The sequence below is a fragment of the Manis javanica genome, chromosome 3 (genome assembly GCF_040802235.1).
Source record: "Manis javanica isolate MJ-LG chromosome 3, MJ_LKY, whole genome shotgun sequence".
Lineage (NCBI taxonomy): Eukaryota > Metazoa > Chordata > Mammalia > Pholidota > Manidae > Manis > Manis javanica.
Genome location: NC_133158.1, coordinates 48,817,563 through 48,830,779, shown reverse-complemented (window position 1 = coordinate 48,830,779; position 13,217 = coordinate 48,817,563). Strand labels below are relative to the sequence as shown.

Genomic DNA, 13,217 nt, shown 5'->3' with positions numbered 1-13,217 from the left:
GGTACAAGTCCAAGTGGATAAACGTCTGTTTATAATGGTTATCCATTCTCTATTAAATGTATAGGATGCAGCCCTTGAGCATTTCATTACATCAAGACTATAACATGATGTGCTATAGGTAAGAAAGATACTCAGCACTTGGCAGTTGCACCACACTTGTTATTCAGGTTCTCAAAGCCTTGAAAGACAGTAAATGTCTGTAATTCCCCAGTGAGGGATGATGAGGGATACAAACTATGTGGCAGAGATCAAAATCACTTCTTTGGCATCCCATGACACTTGGAGCATCTTAGAGAAAAAGGCACCAGATTTGGACTCTAAAGACTTGGAGGTGCATGTTAGCTCAGACACTGGTATATTTCAGAACTTCGTATGTATGACCTACAAGAGGGGATTATTGTTCCTTAATCAATAACCCAGTGTTACCATTCAAGAATCAAATAGGGCAAACAGGTTGTTGACTATAAAGTGCCACACATAGGAGTTTTCAGGTTATCTTTGTTTAACTTGAAAACTATGCACTTAAAATCATTTCCAGGAATTCTCAATTTTTACACTTTCCATGTCATGACTATTCTTGCCTTTTATCTGCAATCTTTCCCTGGCTGGTGCAAACTATAAAAAATCATCGATAGCACAACACTATTAGGGAGGTGATTTTTTTGGGATCAGAACACCGAGGCCCATATAAATGCTGTATTAATTAAAGTCAGCACTTACAAAATTCAAGTAAGCATTCTGTTATACTATACTATATATACTTTGTACAGGGATTCAATAGTGTTATTGTTTTCAGCTCTATAAAGAGATTCTAGACTTTGTGACTAAGCAAATTTGTTATCAGTAATGTAACTGAAAGCTTAGCTGTCAAATCCTTCATGTTCTTTTCCTTTAAAACAGAAGCAACATTCAAGCCTACTTATTGGCATCCATACCTGACATATTAAAGAACCATTAGTAGTCTGAAGGACAGAAGCATCTAGCTGGTGCTAAAGCGTGACATGCAGGACATATCTGACATTCAAGTGGCCTGCACCACTGCCTCGTGATTACTTCCACTGAAATCTCTGTCTTGTACACATGCGCTCTCAGGCATAGGGCAATATTTTCAGGAAAGGGGATATTGTAAAGATGGCACTGAAACATGGAAGCAGAACTTCAATCAACTGATCATTAGAAAGTAAAGAGTGATGTGTTTATTGACTAGAATTATCTCAACTTTGGAAATTGTGTTAAAATTAGATGCCATTCTCATGAAAAATTAAATATCATACCCAAGCCAGTCCCAACACTTTGAGATATCCAAATTAGTCAAAACTCCATAAAAGATCTGACACACAGAGAGAATAATATCATGTGTGCATCTATGTGGCTTGTTAGAAATGAAAAATTTGTATATTTGTACATTGCATACCCACATATACACATTTATAAATATCCTATTTACAGTCAAGCCAAACATTTTTACTAACTCCAAACCCAGTTAGCAGTCAGTAAGAAAGAACAAAATGTAACCAGATCCTCCTTAATTAATCTTAATAAAGTCAAGACACATATAGGGGTATTTTTTAAATCGAAATTTTGCTTTGAAATACAGAATGCAATGATTTTGCAACATATTTATTTGTGCTAAAATTTTCCGTTCAGGGCAGATGGAGAGCAGCTAGCTCTGGAGTCATGAGAAGTGACCTCTGAGCGAGTCAGACAACGGAATTCACCAGGTCAACGGAATTTTAAGAGCTTGGACATCCTAACATCCCAATTTTCCAAATGAGAAAACTGAGACTCAAAGCACACTGGTCAAAGCTAGAATCCTAATCTGGTCTACCCCAAGGCTTAATGCCTGTTTATTTTGTTTCTTTTTATTTAAATAACACGTAAGTTAGTTTTACTGTACACCCAGCAGTGTTGTAAATGGCTTCGTGCATTATAACTCATTTACTTTTATCCCTCCAAAAACCTGTGAAGTAGATACTATTATTTGCCTCATTATATTGATGAAGAAACATGGGCCAGATAGCTTAAAAGTTTGCCAATGGGTGCATAGCTGGTAGGTTGTGGAGGAGGGTAGAGTGACTCCAGGCTTTGTGGGACCTGAATCTCTTATATAATTTGGGGAACTCTCTTTACAAAAAGACCCTATAAAATCATAAAAACAAAACTAGATGTGAATGGAAAGTAAAAAACATAACAAATTATTAGATTGGAGATTCAGAGCCTTTCTGATGAGATACCAAAAGTCAATTTACTAGAAAAGTTTTCTGATCACACCCTGGCTTCCCCGACACTCTGCACACACACACTAGAACATTCTGTAGCTCTCCGTGCTCTAGCCCACACGGCCCATGTGACAGGGAGGCTTGAGCAATGAGCTTCTGTCTTCACACTGACTCCAGATTCACCAAGAGTCCAGTTCCCAGTGGGGGAGCTGTCAGCCACTCCGTATGTTGCCCCCAGAATGTTCCATCTACATTTTAACTCAGCCACTTTGCATATTATGTTCTTGGACTTGATTTGGCCTTTCCTTGCACTTCAACTTCTCCTAATCTTACTCTCCTTCCTGGTCATGATCAAGTCCTGTGTTGTCCTTGAGGCCAGCAAAGGCCAAGGTCATTTCTCTCCTTCTGGTCTCCAGGTCACTGTATTCCAAACTGCAGACTGACTTGCCCCAAAAGCTAACAGAGCTACAGTCAAGTAGACATGAACCCGCAGTCCTGAGTGGAGATTCAATATCTCTCTCTCAATAAATGATAGAACTAGACAAAAAAAATTTTTTTTAATCAGAATCAGGAAGTTTTAAACAACAACATCAAACAATTCAATGTATATGACCGTGGTAATAATGACAAAACAGACATTCTTTTAGTGGCACATGAAATACTCACCAAGAGAGATAAGTAAGCTTCTGAGAATATGCTCTCTGATGGCCATGGAATTAAATTAGAAACCAACGCCAATACAATATCCAGAAAATCTCCAAGTATTTGGAAATTTAGCACATTGCTAAGTAACCTATGGACCAGAAAGGAAGTCAAATATTACAAAATATTTGGAGGACCTATTGCCCTTTGTTACCACAAAATGAATGTGTTTCCCATCATTTGTATAGATGTAGAGAGAGAAAAAATTTTTAAGCTTTTCCCTATTTATACCATAATTCTGTGAAGAATTAACCCTCAAGTTATTGAGTTAGTAACTTCTGGCTAATGTGTATCTCCTGTGATTTTAAAGGACTAAGTAGAAAGAATAAAACCTTATAGTTAAAAGAGCATACAACTTGCAAAACATAAAAACGGTAAGGGGAATGAGCCATTCTCAAGAAACAACTTCTAAACTGGTTTCTCTTCAACTATTTCTTACTATAGGGTCTAAGATAAGTTCTGTGTGACTCCAGCTGCATTCAGAGTTAGAAATTTAAAATCTGCAGGTGCAACGTGCCATTGTTGCATTCTCCTTTGCAGAAGTAGGGATCTCATTCACATAGTTGATAAATAGTCGTCACGCATTTGGGGTTTGGGAAATAGGCAGGAGGGTTTACCAGATGACTGTCCTGTCTCTCTGGGTTGTCTGGTAATGTCAGTTGGATTTGTGGCTCTTGTGGCCCAGTGGAAAAGACGAGCCACCACCTTAGCCTCTCACATGCCTCCAGTGCTAATAGCACTGCAGTGATGTCCCCAGCACAGGTTTGCAGCACCCCCACTCCCTCCGCCACCCACCCCGTGCACCTGGCACTTAAGCTTAGTGGGCTTTCCTTCCTGTGCTTGTGAGGGGGCAGAGTATACTCACAAGTCACAGAAATAAAATATAGCAGAGAAAGAAGGAAAAAAAAGAAGAATGGAAAGAAGAGAAGGACAAAAGGAACTAAGTAAGAGGTGTGTGTTTACACAATTGGACCTCTAATCTCACTATAAAGAATATGCTCAGTGTTCATTGCAGAGACCTCCACAAGCCCCATATGTGGCCAGATTAATTTTTCAAGTCAATAAGTCTAACACTGTGCCTTTTTTAAAATGTCACATTGTCCCTGTTAAGACCAGTTATTACTGATGTGCATACTGTGGACATCACTGGACCCCTGGGTACATTTATGAAACATGCAGTTAGCTGATTTTCATGATAGGAGCTGAGATCCAATTTTCCCTAATTCCACGGTGAATCCCAGTGGTCTAGACAAACATATCAAATACCTATCTTTGGAGCAGACAGATTTTTCACAAAGACTGGGTTTTGGAACAAACCAGCCCTCCAGCATGCTGGCTCTATTACTCATGTTAGTGCAAGAATATATGTGGTAGGAGTGGATTCAGAGACTTTAAAAAGCATAGTCCCAAAACAATGAGTCATAGTATCTGTTTTTATTTAGAATTCTGCTCTAAATGATGGCAATCACCATCTCCCGCATTAGTTCCACACACCAGCTAGTTTTCTATATCACACTGCAAATCTTTACAAGAACCCTGCTGGGTCACTAACTGAGGCAGAGAGAATTAAATGACTTAAGGAGGACACTTATCTAGAAAACCTAGATGGCTCCAAATCCTACAGTTTCCATGATGCTCCTAGGCCCAACATGCCTACATCTCTTTCACCAGTTGGTGTTTATAGGACTGGGAGTCCTTCCTCCACTCCCAGGCACTCCCGTTACCCTGCCTAAAGGACTGAGCCTTCTCATCCTTGATACCCTACTGCTAAGGCACAGGGGCAGCCTTAGCTACCAAGTTGTTAATGGAAAAACAAGAGTGACCTTAGATTTCTGAGCCTTTCACTTCTTAGAAATCTAAGAGTGACTTTAGATTTCTGAACATAGATTTCTGTGCCTCACTCACCACCAAGAAAAGAAAGAAAACCCTAAAGACATGAATGCATCCTGAAACATATATTATAAAGTCAGTGGTTAACATCACTAATCATCATAGAAATGCAAATTAAAACCACAATGAGATATCACCTCACACCAGTAAGGATCGCCATCATCGAAAAGACAAACAACAGTAAATGTTGGTGAGGTTGTGGAGAAAGGGGAACCCTCCTACACTGCTGGTGGGAATGTAAATTAGTTCAACCATTGTGGAAAGCAGTATGGAGGTTTCTCAAAAAGCTCAAAATAGAAATACCATTTGACCCAGGAATTCCACCTCTAGGAATTTACCCTAAGAATGCAGCACTCCAGTTTGAAAAAGACAGATGCACCCCTATGTTTATCGCTGCACTATTTACAATAGCCAAGATATGGAAGCAACCTAAATGTCCATCAGTAGATGAATGGCTAAAGAAGATGTGGTACATATACACAATGGAATATTACTCAGCCATAAGAAAAAAACAGATCCTACCATTCGCAACAACATGGATGGAGCTGGAGGGTATTATGCTCAGTGAAATAAGCCAGGCAGAGAAAGACAAGTACCAAATGATTTCCCTCATTTGTGGAGTATAAGAACAAAGCAAAACTGAAGGAACAAAACAGCAGCAGAATCACAGAACCCAAGAATGGACTAATAGTTACCAAAGGGAAAGGGACTGGGGAGGATGGGTGGGAATGGAGGGATAAGGGTGGGAAAAAGAAAGAGGGCATTACGATTAGCATGTATAGTGCAGTGGGGGGCACGGGGAGGGCTATGCAACACAGAGAAGACAAGTAGTGATTTTACAGCATCTTACTATGCAGATGGACAGTGACTGTGAAGGGGTATGTGGGGGGGGACTTGGTGAAGGGGGAGCCTAGTAAACATAATGTTCTTCATGTAATTGTAGATTAATGATACCAAAAATATATATATATATATATATAAAGTCAGTGGTTATAAGAAGTACTAGTAGTACTAGCTTAAAAGTGAGTATATTCATTTACTATTATATCACATCATATATATCACATGTTATCACATTAGTATTAGTTCTACCAAACAATTGGCTTGTACATTTCCTTTTCAGGTGCTAGGATCAGGTCTCTCTACCTCTGAGATAGAAATGGAAGTGCCCACAAAACAACCTAGCCAGAGTCTTTGTGATTTATGCCAAGGCAGATTATTCACGACACTTGGTCTTAACATATTTTCCTTGGGAGCAGAGTTTGGGCCATACACACATCTATCTCCTGGACCTCTTCATTGTAGTTATGTAATCCTGAAGAAATTAGCAACATGTACCATTTTCTCCCAACATGGGAGAAATCCACCCTGTGGGGATGAAGCAACGAGATAAAGGAGCATCAGAGAAAGTCTGATTATATCCAAGGCAAAAAATAACATCCTTAAACAGTGATTCTGACATTCTTGAAAGCCAGTGGCAGGCCATCTTTAATTTTTTTTTTTTAAGTTAAAGGTGGTCTACAATATTCTTAACAATGACTTTTATCACAAATATCTTAAGGGTCTTCTGTGTCTGATTCCTTCAGCCTGACCCTCACTGGATGCAAGCCTCACAAGGGCAAGAGCTTATCTGCTCTGTCCCTGGCTGGACCCTCAGCCCCCAGACCAGTGTGACATGACATGGGCCACTCAGGAAGGATCTGCTGGTTGGATGTGTCCACTGTTGTAGGGGCTTACAAGCGGACCCATTCCCTAATCTGTCTTCATAAAGGGAGGGAAAGAGAGGGCATGGTTGAGGTGGTGGAAAAGGAGGAGGAATGTGTATGGGGGGGACAACACTGTCCAGGCACTGAGGGTCCAGCTAAGGATGTAAAGGGGGGCACTGAGCTGTGCGCTATGCTTCTATTACACCAGGATACTTGACTCAAAAGTTCAAGTCATGTACTCAGACAATAGACTAAACTTAACCATTTTCTACCTGATATTTTCATGCCACATAGTTAACATGTAGGAAAGCTGAAATATTTAACCAGACAACTCCTGCCTACAGAGCTTATAAATTTTTAATCAATATTCATAGAAATTCCATCACCAAGGTACACCTTTTACCAGCATAAAAGAGCAAAATCCCACTATTTCCTACTTTATGCTCATTACAAAGCTCTAGCTGTGGAAGCAAAAATCCAGCTTCTTTCAGTATGTCTGTCTCCTGCCTGCCTTGCAGGAATCACTTTCTATGGTTCCACGGAACACCACACACAAGGCCATCACCACCGTAAAAGCAGCCAGCCCACTCAACCCACCTACCTAATAGCTCTGCTGAGGTCTGGACAGTGGATTCACCGGAATTCCAACGAAGGTCCTCATTGAGGCCACCATCTTAGCATGGGGCCCTGGTCCCTAGAATTGGATTTCATTCAAATAGGGGGATTCACCTGCCTTCCCTTCCCTGATGCAAATCTTCTCATAGGTCTGCATGCCTCTAGGGGCTTCAGTACCATGTGCAGAAAGCACTCATTCCAAGGAGCCATGACCTTGACCTCCTAGGGGAGAGGCATTGAGAGTTATCCTAAGGATAAAAGGTCCATCCCCTTAAAACTGAAAGAGTCCAAAGACTAAGGTGTGAAAACAAAAACCAGCTCAAAGAATAGCACAGAAACACTTCTATTGCCAAGGGCAACTGGTTGCACCTAAAACAGTTCTGTTTCTAAGGAGAAATATTTCAAATTACTTAAAAAAAAATTAAGGCCACATTATGAATCCTCACAAATTCCTACTTCCTAGGAAGACATTTCTAGACTTAAAAAATAAATAAATAAAAGGTTCTGACTCCTTAGTCTATGCCCAGGACACGTTCCTTGACACACACATTCGTAAACTTACTGAGAACTTCGCAACTGTGGTCAGTTGCATCGTCCCTTGGTTAAGTAACTGTGGTTTTGTTCTAATCCTTTAAAAAAACACATTTTTAGCATAGCTTCCATTTTTAAAATATATTTGCTCATTCTTGCCATTCAAATCATTTGAAATGCTTCCTTGAAGATCTACATCAATAGGGTTGAAATAAATGAATGATTGGGAACAGGAATGAACCTAAATGGAATAGAGTTCCACCTCTAAAGATTCTATAAATCGGTGCTTCATTTAAAAAATTCAACCCCTACTCTTCCAGACCTGCCACTGGACCCCTGCTAGGCTTCACATGACCCCAGAACCTGAAAGCCTTATTAGAATTTAGGTAACTGGTCTTCTTATCATCACCCACAGCTACAAGCGCTCAAAGATTTACGATCCTTACTTACTCTTGTAAGGATTACCTTTTTCCATAACATACAGATCCAAAATACTTTAGGTAAACTATTCTTTGCACTGTATGTTCTGCGTGAAGAAACTATCAGTTTATTTATATTCTGGTTTTCAGAAATTTAAATTGGTAAATAAATGTGTTCATTGCCTTTAGAATAGTGTAAATATTTGCCTCCAAAGCTCGGCATAATATTTCATCTCTCCTTTCGAGACCTCTGTTCACTTCTCTCTCTCAGGATGCAAGGATGGGGTGTTAATCAGCTCTACACATTTCAGTACTGTTTCAGGGCCACGTCTCACCTTCTACTCCTCTCAATGCTGGAACCAGCATCTTTACAAACATGCACAAATAACAGATTAGTAGCAGCAAAAGATTTTCTAGCAGCATCAATAAAACCTCGGCAGCAGGCATGGGGGAGCCAATGGTCAGAGTCCCAGGAGGTCCTCCACACAGGATGCGCATCTTGTTACAGAATTCCTCAATGTCTTATTGCCTTCTCCCTCATGACCAGTTAAATGGGCTCCCTCGAGGTTGCTTGAGTCAGCGCCAGCTTGAAAACTGCTGAGGAAACATCCTCTTTTACTGGAAATGATTTCCATCAAATTGCCTTGTGCCATTTTTAGACTCACGGCTTAGTAACACTGAGCAGAAGGGGCTAAGTTCACAGGGCAGGAGGCCCTGCACTGTGAGAAAAGAACTTGCTTTGGTCTGGCCCAAGTGACCACAGGGCAGCGAGCTGATGAGTCTGCAGTGAGCTGTAACCCCGGGGACCGGATCGCTTCATTCTGTCTGGAGAGACCGGCTCCCTTCCGCAGAGGCAGCTGCTTCTTTCCATCCTGCTTGTCCGGGCATCAGAGACGTGAATGACAAGGTGGTGATTCAAGTTGGCACACATCTGCCTGGCATACGACGTCACAACCTAGTGATTCTCAGCACTATTTACAATAGCCAAGACATGGCAGCAACCTAAGCGTCCACCAATAGATGAGGATGAAGAAGATGTGGGAACATGTATGCACAACAGAATATCGCTCAGCCACAAAAAAGAATGAAATCTTGCCATTTCCAACAACATGGATGGGCCTAGAGGGTATTATGCTGACTGAAGTAAGTCAGACAGAGAAAGACAAATACCATATGATTCCATTTATATGTGGAATCTCAAACAAACAGAACAAAAATAGACTCATAGACATAGGACAGACGGTAGTTGCCATGGCAGGAGTGGGGGAGGGGGCTAAGTGAAATCCCTGAAGGGGGAACAATTAGTGAAGATGTTTGATATCTTGACCTGGGCAATGGTTACATGAATATATATATACATGTTAAAACTCATCAAATCAAAACAAAAAACTAAAAAATCAAAACAAAATAAAAGAAAAAACCAAAACCTAATGATTCTGCTCACTTAAGCTCGACAGGAGAATGGTAAATGTCTTTTCAGTCCCACTTAAATTTAAATGACAGAAAAATGATATTAAGAAATCTTGAGTCACAGAATGTAATTCTACTAAAAAGTTTGTGAAATGATCAAACTTTAAAAATGTATTTATATGTACATGCCCACACATATGTAATTGAATATAAATATATAAGTGTAATTATGTAGACGTAGGGTTTTAAGTGCAGTCTTTTCCCCCCAGTTTTCCCTTGGCTTCTCTCTCCCCCTCTTCTCCTGGGTTCACCCACATCAGCCCATGTCAACTCATGTTCATAGCATGGCTGCGTCCTTCCATGCAGTTCCTCGTGCTCGTATAATTGTACACTGACACACAGACATATATGCATAGACATCATTTCTGTCATTGTTTTATTTCTACAAAAATAGAATCCTATTACAAACATTTCTCTACATTGTGCTCTTCTTTCTCAATAAGAACTTAGGAAAATCCCCCCAGGTCAACCCCTATAGCTCTGACTCAGTCTCTAACAGTGTACAGTATTCCGGGACACAGAAGATACACCATTCCTTCAGCTGTTCCCCTCTGGATGGGCAAAACTTCCTGAAACTCTGTCCTACTCATTTTCTATAACTTTCCACTGGAAATCAGAACAAAGAATGCTTGGCCATATCTGAAATATATTTTCTTTAACGGAGAACAAGAAAAGTTCTCCCTTAAGCCCTAGCACACACCTATTTTCTACTCAGGACAGAGGGCAATGACGTTTCAAAGTGTGAGTTTTGTTATTACAGCTAGTTTGCATGTGAAAGGTGCCCTGTCTGTGAGTTGATGGCCATCTTCAGGATTAGCCCTGGGAAGGGCCGTCCCTTCTCAGCCAGTGAGGCCCCAGATGCCAAAACATCAGGATATAGAAAATAGAAAATTCAGTAAATGCAAATGCCTAGCACACCCAAGCAATGTTTGGGAAACAACAGGCACATTAATGAAGGAGATACAGCACATTTTGCTCCCTGCCCAGGGGCACAGCTCCAAAGACTCAGCCAGGTTGTTGCACAGGACCTTAGGCTCTAAATAGTGCATGAGAGTTCATTCCAGGGGTGAGGGGGAGCTTCTGGGCTGAGAGGCTGGCAGCTAAAATGACAACATCCAAGCCAGGCAGCTAAATCTGGGGCAAAAAGGATGTCCACAGCCACTGTTTGGTCTACACAGATTGTGGCCCTGTCTGGGGACATCCAGCTGGCCTCAATTCCCTTACCACTTTGGGCATTTGCTGCAGATCCTGGGTAGCATCCAGGCTGACAGAGCCCCTTCCTCAGGGTGCAGGGGGCTGCCACCACATAGCCCTTCGACCGACTTTCCTCCTTCACCGAAGAAGCTCTCCTGCAATCTGCCTCTCTCATGCCCACTGCCCTGCTCCTGGGAGGAAGATAGAGTTCTTTCTGCCATTTATGGGGAAGGATCTCCTTAGAATTTCACTGGAACTTTTCTGCTAGATATCCCCTACCCCCACACACAACGGAAAACAATTACCCTGTGTCATGTGCAGTGATTTCTGGTCATTTTTCCATGCATTTCCGAAGATAATGGTTAGTAGGGTTTCTTTTTCATATAAAAAGAAACAGTTATAGAGGAAGACATAGGTGAAACACGGCAAAAGAATTAAGGTGTTTGGGCTTTTTCTTTTCCTCCCCATCAACCTACTTCCTATTTCCTCCCTTTCTACTGGCTCTGACCCTCAGGTGTTGCTGAGTTTGAGTCGTTGAGGAAGTAAAAACTGAACTGAAGACTAACTGGTCCAATTCAGTTCAGTTAAACAAAGAACGTCCTGTGAGTCTATCCATACTAGAATTAAACAACATGGTGTCAGCCTCCCAAAAGTTTGCCATATAGTGAGGGAAACAAAATAAAATGAAACAAATGTGGTTATATATTGAGCATTGTTTATAACTGTGAAAGATCTGAGATTTGATCCTACTTGCAAACTAATTAGTGGGCATAACACAATTTCTTGGATGCTTGCAGAAGGTATGAGACTCCTGGGTCAGAGGCAAAGGTCTTTATGATCCCAGCACAGCAAGCAGCATGCATGCCTATATCTCTGCAGCTCTCTGTATTCCTCAAGCCCCACAAAGGTGAAGAAGAGGGGCCCAGGTGGATGCCAAAAAGAGGGAGTTTGTGGCACAGCTGAGGAAGTTCAAGCTTAGGAAACCCAGATTTTTATAGAGCACCAAAAGCAAACCTGCCCGACCTTTTGCCCCATTGGGAGACACTATTTCTATCATCCAAGGTGGGAGATGGACAAACATAATCTAGAAAAAAGATGATTAGTATTCTTCTCATACAACAAGTAGAGACATAAGAGACCTGTGTCCCCAGGAATATTTATGACTTGCCAGGGATATTTATATTACAAGTATTTATGGCTTGTCCTAAATGCATGATCTCATTAAGCATCAAACCACTCCCTGCATCACCCTTCCCGCCCTGCAGATCAGGAAATGAATGTATGCCTCAACTTCAGGCTCAACAACCAAACTAAAAAGTGACAAAAGAAATGGGACCCAGATTGGATTTCAATTTGATGACACCACAGGGTCTAGATGCAACACAGGTGGATAAAGACCATCTCATTCCTGGCACATGACTGAGAATGGTCAATGAGCAGATCCAGGGTGGGGATCCCACAGATCTGGAAGACAGGCATGACATGGAAAGATGGTGACTGCAAGACACCCTGCCTCTCTGCCACCCCCCCAGCATACCAGCACACTTGTGAAGATGCTACTCTTGCACAGCATAAATAATTATGTTGCTTTCTTAAGATATTCCATGCTGGCATGACAATGCAGCAACTAGATAGCTTGGACTATTGTTCTTTTTGAGTTCTTACCCCTGGAAGGACAGTGTTCTCAGTGCTGGTGATAAGTGACCACAATGAGAAAAAAATCCATTCTCAAGGAACTTGCCCATCTTCTTGTGGGAGGAGACAGGTATACAGGTGAGAGCTTTACCAAAGAAAGGGTAATATCACTCATGTCCCCAATACCACCCACCAAAATAATAGCTCAGGATGGTCCTGAGCAGGTTGTCAGTGGTTATACCCATCCACAGGTAGTGATGGAAGCCACAAAACAAATCTCAGCTGACCTAATGAACTAAACCTCATGGGCAACGATTTTCCTCCATGAAGGTCTCAGTCCCCATCAAGGCAGCAAAATGACTACCATATAACTGTGATATTTACCTGACTGTAGAAAAATACCTTGAAATTTACAGATTGAAGAATTGCAAACATAAGTAATTACAATGTTTAGCTGGTTCTCCATTCCAGAAATAATTTATTTCCAGCCCACCAGAGGCCAGCTTGGCATTGCCTTCCTTTGTATATTGAACATTTTCCATTCACAGTCCAATCTTCAAAAAGCCAAGTAATAATGTTTTAACTTTGGGTTTCCTTTTTAAAAATTTTTTTGTGGTTTCGATGTTTAACAAAGAATAATGGCATTGGCTATGATACCTTCCTAAATCTGGACAGGTTTATCTCATCTATCTAATCTGGGAAACAAGAGCTCATTTAATGAAGGTACTATTTTTATGTTTTGTATTAATGTGACCTAAGCTACATGCAATTAAGTTGTAAATTAACTAAACTTATAAAAATCACTTAAATCTTCTTCTCTTCTGACTCTTCCTCTA

General features: G+C 41.0%; 1 long non-coding RNA gene across 1 annotated transcript in view; it reads right to left on the bottom strand.

The window, feature by feature from the left end:
- Positions 1 to 2,835: 2,835 nt before the first annotated feature.
- The window catches only part of LOC118971760 (uncharacterized), a 33,883-nt gene continuing 23,501 nt past the window's right edge, over positions 2,836 to 13,217 (bottom strand). Inside the window, exon 3 of the long non-coding RNA XR_005060410.2 lies at positions 2,836 to 3,012. This is a non-coding gene — a long non-coding RNA (uncharacterized lncRNA). The remainder of the gene's footprint in view (positions 3,013 to 13,217) is intronic.